The sequence below is a fragment of the Ovis aries genome, chromosome X (assembly GCF_016772045.2).
Source record: "Ovis aries strain OAR_USU_Benz2616 breed Rambouillet chromosome X, ARS-UI_Ramb_v3.0, whole genome shotgun sequence".
NCBI lineage: Eukaryota > Metazoa > Chordata > Mammalia > Artiodactyla > Bovidae > Ovis > Ovis aries.
In genome coordinates, this window is record NC_056080.1 from 57065534 (window position 1) to 57077440 (window position 11907).

The 11907-nt window shown below is 46.0% G+C and overlaps 1 protein-coding gene across 1 annotated transcript in view; it reads right to left on the reverse strand.

The window, feature by feature from the left end:
* Nucleotides 1–11907, reverse strand: part of ZNF81 (zinc finger protein 81) — a 746478-nt gene that overhangs the window by 347916 nt on the left and 386655 nt on the right. The gene's annotated exons all lie outside the window — the stretch shown is intronic.

Consider the following 11907-nt stretch of genomic DNA (forward strand, 5'->3'; position numbering starts at 1 on the left):
TCATATTTATACATATTCAAATGGACTAAATCTGAAGACACAAGTGTGCAATGAGAGCAATATATATATATATAGTTGAAAAGAAGTATCTCTTAAACAGTGAGAAAAATAAGGTTTAGGCAAAGATACACAAGGTTGTGCACGCTCAGTTGCTCAATCGTGTCTGACTCTTTGCACGTCCTGGACTGTAGCCCCAAGGCTTCTCTGTCCATGGAATTTTTCAGGCAAGAATACTGGCTTGGAGTGCCATTTCCTACTCCAGGGGATCTTCCCAACCCAGAGATCAAACCCATCTCTCCTGCACTGTGGGTGGATTCTTTACCACTGAGTCACCTGGGAAACCCACACACCAGGTTAGTGGCTACAAAGTAAAAGAAGCAGTGATGATGTACTCGGGAAAATAAATTCAAGGTCAAAAGGACTAAACAAGCAAAACAAAACACATAGTGGCATTGTGCAAAACAGCCTAAGATACGTACTTTAGGATTTTTCCACCTCTACCTGCCAAAAACACAACTACAGAGAGAAACTTGTTTTAAAATATTACAACATTTATTCTGTCTTTTGATAGCATAACAGCTGGAGCAGACAAAAAGACAAAAGTCAGAGTAAAGAAGCTGCTGCTAAGTCGCTTCACTCGTGTCCAACTGTGCGACCCCATAGACGGCAGCCTACCAGGCTCCACTGTCCCTGGGTTTCTCCAGGCAAGAACGCTGGAGTGGGCTGCCATTTCCTTCTCCAATGCATGAGAGTGAAAAGTGAAAGTGAAGTCGCTCAGTCTGACTCGTAGTGACCCCATGGACTGCAGCCTACTAGGCTCCTCCATTCATGGGAGTTTTCAGGCAAGAGTACCGGAGTGGGTTGCCATTGCCTTCTCTGGAGTAAAGAAGCAGAAACTTTCAAACTGGAAAGAAAAGTCCTAATGAGTAATCTGAACCTAACAGAAGATATATTTTCTTACGTTTATGAAACTCACTTGAGTAATCTGGCCCACAAAGAAAACCCTGAGTAATATTTTGAGTTCAGATTCAACAAGCTATATTCTCTGATCACAGTAAAAGCATAATTACAAATATAGAAAGGAAAGATAGCAAAACTGCTTAACCAGTTAGAAACTAAGAAACATTCCTCAATAGGTAGAATCAGAGTGAGAAATCAATTCTGAACTTGCACTTTTCAGACCACAGTTTATCAGATACAGCTGCATTAGAAAAGATTGTATAGTTTCAAATCCTTTACTACTATAATAGACTGGAAAACAAAATTAATAAAGTTAGGAATTCAAGAAAGAACAAAAAGGAGCAAACATAAAAAATGAAACACAAAACAAAAAAAGCGGCAATTAATAAAATGAAAGTTTACATAAATAAATATAAACATAGGGAGTATAATTAAAACTAAAATTTAATCTTATAATTATTTATATGGACTAGCTCCTGGAAAATATGATCAAGTTAAAGAAAGAAAAATACAATACTGGGAATAAAGAGATATGGCACCAGATAGGTAGGGCATTGGTGGTGGTGGTGGTTTAGTCGCTAAGTCATGCCCGACTCTTGTGATTCCATGGACTGCAACCTGCCAAGCTCCTCTGTCCATGGAATTCTCCAGGCAAGAAGACTGGAGTGGGTTGCCATTTCCTTCTCCAAGGTAGTGCATTAGATAACTGATACACTAGTTATGGTGGAATACGAGGTGTAAGTCTAGAGCAACATCCTGAAATATTAAGGTGAAATATCTGAGTCCATTCAGAAAAAAACAGTAGTGAAAATTACAACAACAACAAAATCTCTGAGGGTCTAGTGAATATAAAAAGAACAGGAAGAGTGGTTGAAGTCTCTCATTTGAGTCATACGAGTTCCCACAGGCAGCCTTACTGGACACACCTCCACTGGCCTGGCAGGGCCTTGCAAAGGCAGATATAGCAGAGGTCCCAATCCTCCTCTGGCAACCCTACAGGCATTAGGTAGACAGAGCCAGCTGGGAAGAGTAGACCCAGAGAAGGGTAGCGGGAACAGGAGAACAAGACAAGATCAGAGGTGGGGGGGGGGGGGATGTGCATAGACCAGGACTGCACTGACAGGGGCCAAGGCTGACAGAAGGGCTGGGACCTCATGGTATGGTGAGGGGTGGGACAAGATGGGCAGGGGCAAGGGCCCGATTGCATTGAACCTTGAACTCTCCTCAGTGTCCCAACATGGACTCATCACCTTTTCCCTCCATTGCAACATTTTTCCAGCATCTCTGGCCTGGGGAATGCCAACAATTATACAGAAGTTGGTCAAAGTGCACTAATCAGGTGACAATGACAGACCTGATGGCCTGGGACGGGGGACTCAGGGTCACTGGTACCCACTTTGTAACCTCACCTCTCCCTTGACAGAAAAGGACAAACTGAGCTGAGTGTGCAGCACTTCTCAGCCAACTGCAAATGGGCCTGCCAGCCAAGTAAAGCTGCACTGTCCCCCACCACCACTGGAGGTTTGGAATTGGGTTTGTGGGCACAGAGACTGGGTTAGGGGCCACCAGGAGATATTAAAATGTCTTGCTAATCTCAAGTTTCTAAACAAAACTCAGGCCAGTGGGAGATGAGCACAGGGCAGATCCTTTGGCCCTGCTCAGATTCAGGAAAGAGAGAGGGGATAAGAGAAAGGACAGAAGTGGGGAAATTTTAAAGACCAGTCCACCTTAAGGAGGCGTAGAGATAGGATACTCAATGGGGAACAGAGAAGCACAGAGAAACTTTGAGATGCCCTGAGAAAGACATGGTTAGAGGAATAGGTGTGTGAGAAATTCGTAGTGTCTCCCTTGCACCAAGTATTGGGCATAGGACCTCAGTTGAGCAGAGCTCAGCTGTCTACCCTGAAGCGTCGGTCAGTGCTGAGTGGATCATGCTGGACTGCTTGGTGGAGCATCAGGGTCAGCAGCCCTGTCCGATTCATCGTGGCTTTGCACACCTTGTGCTCCTGCTCAACCAGCTCGTGCAACTGTGGAGGGTAAGTGTGAGAAGGGGCTTCTAGGATCCCATGCTGCCCCTCAGCCACACTCAGCCTTGTAACCTACCACACGAACATGCTCTAGGTCCGCCTCGGCATGCCTCAGCTTCTCCCAGCAATAGTGGAGTTTGCAAAGGCCTTTGGGGAGATGACAGAAATCATCAGTGACCTCAATGACATTGTGCACTAGTGGACAACCGCACACCTCATCATCTGGAACCTGTGGGCAGAAAGAATGATGATGAGGTATGGAGGGGGTGGCTATGGAGGGGGATCAGGCAGGTAAAATGAGAGAAAGAGGGGGATTGGAGGGCAGTCAGGCAGAAGGAGAGGGATGGGAAGTGAACTAGCAGGAAAGAAGAGAGGAATTCAGTGATTACTAGGTAAAGAAGAAGGCGGCAAAGAGGGTATGATCAAGCATGGAGGATGGAGGAAGAAGTTAAGCTGGGATGTAGGAAAGAGTGTGATCGGGTAGGATGGATGGAAGAATAGAAAGAGATCAAACAGGAAGGAGAGGAGGGATGGAGGGGAGGTCTGACAGGGAGAAGTAGATGAATGTGAGTGACAGTCGCCCAGTCATGTCCAACACTTTGCGATCCCACGGAATTTTCTAGGCCAGAATAGTGGAATAAGTAGCCTTTCCCTTCTCCAAGGGATCTTCCCAAACCAGGGATTGAACCCAGGTCTCTTGCATTGCGGGTGGATTCTTTACTAGCTGGACCACAGTAGATGAATGGAGGTTGGTAAAACATAAAGGAGGTGAGGAATGGGGTCAGGAGTGTGGAGGGATGAGGGCTGATCAAACAAAGAAGGAGGGATTTTGGAGATGAGAAGCAGGGAGAAGGTGACTGGGGAAGTGAGGCAGGAAGAATAAAAAAGAAATGAAGGGAAGTCAGAAATTCAAAAGAGAGGAACTGAGGGTTTCCTTGCAGGGATGGTTGGGGTGGAATGTCAGGCAGGGGCTGGGAGAAGAAAGCAGATGGGCAAGCAAGAAGACAGGAGGAACAGGGGATGGTTATACTGAGGAGCAGAGGAATGGAGGCTAGACAGGCAGAAGGAGAGAGACAGGCAGAAAGAGAAGTGTTGGGGGGTGTGGTCAGGCAAGGAGCTTATCAATAAACAGCAGCCACACAGAAAAGTGAGACTAGAAGATGACTGAGTAATAAGGTGGGGGAGTGTAGGGAAGGTCAGAAAGAGAGGAGGGGACCCACTGAGATTGGTCAGTAGGTATGAAAGCAGTCAGGCAGAGGGAAGAAGGAATAGGAGGCAATTCAAGCACGGAGAACCAGACAAAGGAGGTGGTCAGGTAGGGAGAAGGGGGGGTGGGACTGAAAGCTCATGAGATAGAGAAGAAAAAGTCTCACCTTGGGGTCCATTGAGTGCTCGGGGCGGGAGTTGCTTACAGTACCTCTTACTCTATGGGTTGTAAACATCACAGAAGAGCCTTGTGGCTCTGGGGAGAGATTGAAAGTGAGGTGCTAAAGATGAAGAGGAGGCTGGTTTCACCCTGAACTCAGGCCACACTTTCTCCAAATCCCACCCAAGTGGGCTTCTCTGGTGGTGCCTCATACAAACCCTGCCCCAAATTCACCCAGTTTTGCCTCTGAGCCCACCCACATCCTGCCCTTGATCTTGCCCACCCTGCCCCTGATCCTGTCCACATCATGCCTCTGAAGCTTCAGCTTCATCACCAGTCCTTCCAATGAATATTCAGGGATGAGTTCCTTCAGGATTCACTGGTCTGATCTCCTTGTAGACCAAGGGGCTCTCAAGAGTCTTCTGCAGTATGAATATTTACCAGAAAAGGCAAGCATAGATTAGCCTCCGGGCAAGTTATTGAAACTTGTGGTTCACCAGTTTCCACCTCCAGGATTCCCCCAATCAGTTGACTTTGAGACTTTTGCCTATTATTCCCTAGCTGAGGGTTTCATCCTGGGCTTTCCTGATGCCCTTGTTCCTGCAGGGTCTGCATTCTCAGGAGTCTCTTTCTCCAGTCCAGCTTTCAGTGTCTTGGCATAATGTAATAATGACATACAGTTTTCCCACTTAACTTGGCTCCCTTCACATGTTGTCCAGAGGAGGGGTTCTTCCCTTAAAAAGTAGTTGTAACCAATCTGATCACACGGACCACAGCCTTGTCTAACTCAATGAAACTAAGCCATGCCGTGTGTGGCCCCCAAGACAGGAGGGTCATGGTGGAGAGGCCTGACAGATTGTGGTCCACTGGAGAAGGGAATGGCGAACCACTTCAGTATTCTTACCTTGAGAACCCCATGAACAGTATGAAGAGGCAAAATGATAGGATACTGAAAGGGGAACTCCCTGGGTCGGTAGGTGCCCAATATGATACTGGAGATCAGTGGAGAAATAACTCCAGAAACAATGAAGGATGGAGCCAACGCAAAAACAATACCCAGTTGTGGATGTGACTGGTGATCAAAGCAAGGCCCGATGCTGTAAAGAGCAATATTGCATAGGAACCTGGAATGTCAGGTCCAAGAATCAAGGCAAGTTGGAAGTGGTCAAACAAGAGATGGCAAGAGTGAACGTCAACATTCTAAGAATCAGCAAACTAAAATGGACTTGAATGGGTGAATTTAAATCAGATGACCATTATATCTACTACTGCGGGCAGGAATCCCTCAGAAGAAATGGAGTAGCCATCATGGTCAACAAAGAGTCCAAAATGCAGTACTTGGATGCAGTCTCAAAAACGACAGAATGATCTCTGTTCATTTCCAAGGCAAACCATTCAATATCACGATAATCCAAACCTATGCCCCAACCAGTAGCACTGAAGAAGCTGAAGTTGAACAGTTCTATGAAGACCTACAAGACCTTTTAGAACTAACACCCCAGAAAGATGTCCTTTTCATTATAGGTCCTGGAATGCAAAAGTAGGAAGTCCAGAAACACCTGGAGTAACAGGCAAATGTAGCCTTGGAGTATGGAATGAAGCAAGGCAAAGGCTAATAGAGTTTTGCCAAGAGAACCCACTGGTCATAACAAACACTCTCTTCCAACAACACAAGAGAAGACTCTACACACGGACATCACCAGCTGGTCAACACCGAAATCAGATTGATTATATTCTTTGCAGCCAAAGATGGAGAAGCTCTATACAGTCAGCAAAAACAAGACCGGGAGCTGACTGTGGCTCAGATCATGAACTCCTTACTGCCATATTCAGACTTAAATTGAAGAAAGTGGGGAAAACCACTAGACTATTCAGGTATGACCTAAATCAAATCCCTTATGGTAATATAGAGGAAGTGAGAAATAGATTTAAGGGACTAGATCTGATAGAGTGCCTGATGAACTATGGACAGAGGTTCGTGACGTTGTACAGGAGACAGGGATCAAGACCATCCCCATGGAAAAGAAATGCAAAGAGCAAAATGGCTGTCTGGGGAGGCCTTACAAATAGCTGTGAAAAGAAGAGAAGTGAAAAGCAAAGGAGAAAAGGAAAGATGTAAGCATCTGAATGCAGAGTTCCAAACAATAGCAAGGAGAGATAAGAAAGCCTTCTTTAGTGATTAATGCAAACATAGAGGAAAACAGCAGAATGGGAAAGACTAGAGATCTCGTCAAGAAAATTAGAGATACCAAGGGAACATTTCATGCAAAGATGGAGTTGATAAAGAACAGAAATCGTATGGACCTAACAGAAGCAGAAGATATTAAGAAGAGGTGGCAAGAATACACAGAAGAACTATTTAAAAAAAGAGCTTCATGACCAAGATAATCACGATGGTGTGATCACTCACCTAGAGCCAGACATCCTGGAATGTGAAGTCAAGTGGGCCTTAGACAGCATCACTACGAACAAAGCTAGTGGAGGTGATGGATTCCAGCTGAGCTAATTCAAATCCTGAAATATGATGCTGTGAAAGTGCTGCACTCGATATGCCAGCACATTTGGAAAACTCAGTAGTGGCCACAGGAATGGAAGAGGTCAGCTTTCATTCCAATCCCAAAGAAAGGCAATGCCAAAGAATGCTCGAACAACGCACAATTGCACTCATCTCACATACTAGTAAAGTAATGCTAAAAATTCTCCAAACCAGGCTTCAGCTATATGTGAACCATGAACTTCTGGATGTTCAAGATGGTTTAAGAAAAGGCAGAGGAACCAGAGATCAAATTGCCAACATCTGCTGGATCATTGAAAAAGCAAGAGAGTTCCAGAAAATCATCTATTTCTGCTTTATTGAATACGCCAAAGCCTTTGACTCTGTGGATCACAATAAACTGTGGAAAATTCTGAAAGATATGGGAATACCAGGCCACCTGATCTGCCTCTTGAGAAACCTACATGCAGGTCAAGAAGCAACAGTTAGAACTGGACATGGAACAACAGACTGGTTCCAAATAGGAAAAGGCGTATGTCAAGGCTGTATATTGTCACCCTGCACATTTAGCTTATATGCAGAGTACATCGTGAGAAACGCTGGGCTGGAAGAAGCATAAGCTGGAATCAAGATTGTCGGGAGAAGTATCAGTAACTTCAGATGTGGAAATTACACTACCCTTTTGGCAGAAATCAAAGAAAAACTAAAGAGACTCTTGATGAAAGTGGGAAAGGAGAGTGAAAAAGCTGCTTAAAATTCAACATTCGAAAAATGAAGATTATGGCATCTGGTCCTATCAGTTCATGGCAAATAGATGGAGAAACAATGAGAACAGTGAATGATTTTATTTTCTTAGGATCCAAAATCACTGAAGATGGTGACTGCAGCCACAAAATTCAAAGATGCTTGCTCCTTGGAAGAAAAGCTATGACAATCCAAGAGAACATATTAAATATCAGAGACATTACTTTGCCCACAAGGGTCCATCTAGTCAAAGCTATGGTTTTTCCAGGAGTCACGTATGGATGTGAGAGTTGGACCATAAAGAGAGCCGAAGGGCAGAGAATGAATGCTTTTGAACTTTGGTGTTGGAGAAGACTCTTGAGAGTCCCTTGAACTGCCAGGAGATCCAACTAGTCAATCCTAAAGGAAATGAATCCTGAACATTCATTGGAAGGACTGAAGCTGCAGCTGAAGCTCCAATACTTTGGCCACCTGATGCGAATAACTGACTCATTAGAAAAGACCCTGATGCTTGGAAAGATTGAAGGCTGTAGGAGAAGGGGACAACAGAGGATGAGATGGTTGGATGGCATCACTGACTCAATGGACATGAGCTTGAGCAAGCCCCGGGAGTGGGAGATGGACAGGGAAGCCTGGCATGCTGCAACCCATGGGGTTATGAGCAGTCAGACAGGACTGAGGGACTGAACTGAGTTCCAGCTTAGAGCCAGGCCCTGAGGCTAAGCTCCCAGGGTGATAGGTCACCATCTTCTTTGGTGTTTATATTTCAAGGAGATGGCTCCTAGTCCCAAAGAAAATTACTCTGGGTTGTTTTGCTGACAGAAGGCTTATTTACCCTTATAAGATTTACATATGTATCCAAGGGGCAGAGGAAGGGTTTACAAATACCAGTTTTCTCCAGGAAATATTCTAAGAAAAGGGAAGGAGGAAAAGGTCTCTTTCTCTTATAGCAACAGAGAAGATTCCATGTTTTAAAAAAATGGCTGTGAGTTTTAAAAGGCTGTGAGTTTCCTAAGCCTGAGTTCCCACAGAGGTGTCGCAGATCATCCTTGACAAATGCCTGCATGTGCACTGAGTTGCCTTACAGGAAAGGACCCTGAGCATGGGCAACCTGCTGCCTAAGAGCAGCCTGGAAACCAGCCTTGGAGTCATTTGCTGTAGGCACAAACCTGAGAAATGCCAGGGAAAGAGCACTTGGGGCCTTGCTTTCCTGTCATACTCAGCAAGATGTGTAGGGGCACAAGAGACCCATAGAGGAGTGTCTTCAAGTCCAGTGGGACAGAAAAGAAGGCCTAGGCAGTGACACAGCACTCCCAGTGCCATCAGTCTGTGCTGTGCGTTCATTTACAGCCACAGTCTCGAATGGCCAGGGCCACCGGAGCGACACACATTCCATTGCCGGAAATCCACAGTGAACCTACACCCCTTGCTAGTTTTTTCCACTGGCCATACTGGGCCATTATACTGATGCTTTACTGTCGTAATCTACCTGCCACATTTTAGTCTTAGTCAAGGCCGTGACTTCTCTTTGTCCAGAGGGAGTCTCTGCTGTTTCCCTTCAGACACCTGGGAGAGGATAGGGAGATGGGTTAGGGAGTGAATTCCACACTCTGCTGTTGTCTCTCTGCACGCAGCAGTCCCTCAGTCAGAGAATTCCCTTTGGTCTTTATCCAGCATTCCTAGAACAAGCACACAAAACACTGTCCCAGGGAAGTATTAGGTCGTGGAAGCAACAATGACAGTTCTGTTGACCCTTGAACAATGTAGGGGTTAGGGGCACCAACACCCCTCTGAGTCCAGAATCCAAGTATAACTTTAGACTCTTCCAAAACTTAACTACTGATAGTCTATTGTTGACTGGCAGCCTTACGGTTAACATAAACAGTTGATTAACACATATTTTGTATGTTATATCTGTTACCTGGGCAATAGTGGTAAAGAATCCGACTGCCAGGGTAGGAGACGAACAAGATACGTGGGTTTGATCCTTGGGTGGGGAAGATCCCCTGGAGGAGGAAATGGCAACCCACTCCAGTATTCTTGCCTGGGAAATCCCATGGACAGAGGAGCCTGGTGGGCTACACTCCATGGGACCACAAAGAGTCAGACACAACTGACAATGCACACCCACTCATGCCTTATATACTATATTCTTTAAAAAAAAAATTGTATTTGTTTTGTGTTGGGGGTGCTGTGCTAAGTCTTTGTTGCTGCATGGGGGTATTCTCTAGTTGCCATGTGCAGGGTCTACTCTCTAGTGGCAAGCCACACCCTTCTCATTGTGGTGGCTTCCGTTGTGGATCACAGCTTCTAGGGTATGTGGGCTCAGTCACTGAAGCTCTGAGGCTCTAGAACACTGCCTCAATAGTTGTGGCACACGTGGGTTTATTTGCTCCAAAACACGTGGGATATTCTCAGATCAGGGATGGAACCAGTCACCCCTGAATTGCCAGGCAGATTCTTTACCATTGAGTCACCAGTCAGTTCAGTTCAGTTCAGTCACTCAGTCGTGTCCTACTCTTTGCAACACCATGAATCACAGCACGCCAGGCCTCCCTGTCCATCACCAACTCCCAGAGTTCACTCAAACTCATGTCCATCGAGTTGGTGATGCCATCCAGCCATCTCATCCTCTTTCGTCCCCTTCTCCTCCTGCCCCCAATCCCTCCCAGCATCAGGGTCTTTTCCAATGAGTCAACTCTTCGCATGAGGTGGCCAAAGTATTGAAGTTTCAGCTTCGGCATCAGTCCTTCCAAAGAACACCCAGGGCTGATCTCCTTCAGAATGCACTGGTTGGATCTCCTTGCAGTCCCAGGGACTCTCAAGAGTCTTCTCCAACACCACAGTTCAAAAGCATCAATTCTTCTGTGCTCAGCTTTCTTCACAGTCCAACTCTCACATCCATACATGACCACCGGAAAAACCATAGCCTTGACTAGATGGACATTTCTTTGCAAAGTAATATCTCTGCTTTTGAATATGCTATCTAGGCTGCGACGGCCAGCACACTAAGCGCAAATGGCTGCGACAGCCACACACTAAGCGCAAGTGGCTGACTAAGCGCGGCCCAGAGGAGCCAACCCACGTCCAAGGTCAGGGGCGATGGTCTGGAGGAGCCACCCCGTGCCCGAGGCCAGGGGCGGCAGCTGGGAGGAGCAACCCCACACCCGAGGCCAGGGGCGGCGGCCGGGAAGAGCAACAAACGTCCAAGAAGTTTTGGCTGCGCTGGCGCAGGAGGGCCTAGAGGAGCTATCCCACATTGAAGGTCAGGAAGGGCAGCAGTGAGGAGATACCCTTCGTCCAAGGTAAGGAGCAGCGGCTGTGATTTGCTGGAGCAGCCGTGAGGAGATACCCCACGCCCAAGGTAAGAGAACCCAAGTAAGACGGTAGGTGTTGCAATAGGGCATCAGAGGGCAGACACACTGAAACCATATTCACAGAAAACTAGTCAATCTAATCACACTAGGACCACAGTCTTGTCTAACTCAATGAAACTAAGCCATGCCCGTGGGACAACCCAAGTTGGGCGGGTCATGGTGGAGAGGTCTGACAGAATGTGGTCCACTGGAGAAGGAATGGCAAACCACTTCAGTATTCTTGCCTTGAGAACCCCATGAACAGTATGAAAAGGCAAAATAATAGGATACTGAAAGAGGAATTCCCCAGGTCGTAGGTGCCCAATATTGCTACTGGAGATCAGTGGAAAAATAACTCCAGAAAGAATGAAGGGATGGAGCCAAAGCAGAGACAATACCCAGCTGTGGATCTGACTGGTGATAGAAACAAGGTCCAATGCAAAAGGAGCAATATTGCATGGGAATCTGGAATGTCAGGTCCATGAATCAAGGCAAATTGGAAGTGGTCAAACAAGAGATGGCAAGAGTGAACATCAACATTCTTGGAATCAGTGAACTAAAATGGACTGGAATGGGTGAATTTAACTCAGATGGCCATTATATCTACTACTGTGGGCAGGAATCCCTCAGAAGAAATGGAGTAGCCATCATGGTCAACAAAAGAGTCTGAAATGCAGTACTTGGATGCAATCTCTAAAAGGACAGGATGATATCTGTTTGTTTCTAAGGCAAACCATTCAATATCACTGTAATCCAAGTCTATGCCCCAACCAGTAACACTGAAGAAGCTGAAGATGAACGGTTCTATGAAGACCTACAAGACCTTGTAGAACTAACGCCCCCAAAAAATGTCCTTTTCATTATTGGGGACTGGAATGCAAAAGTAGGAAGTAAAGAAACACCTGGAGTAAAAGGCAAATTTGGCCTTGGAATGCGGAATGAAGCAGGGCAAAGACTAAT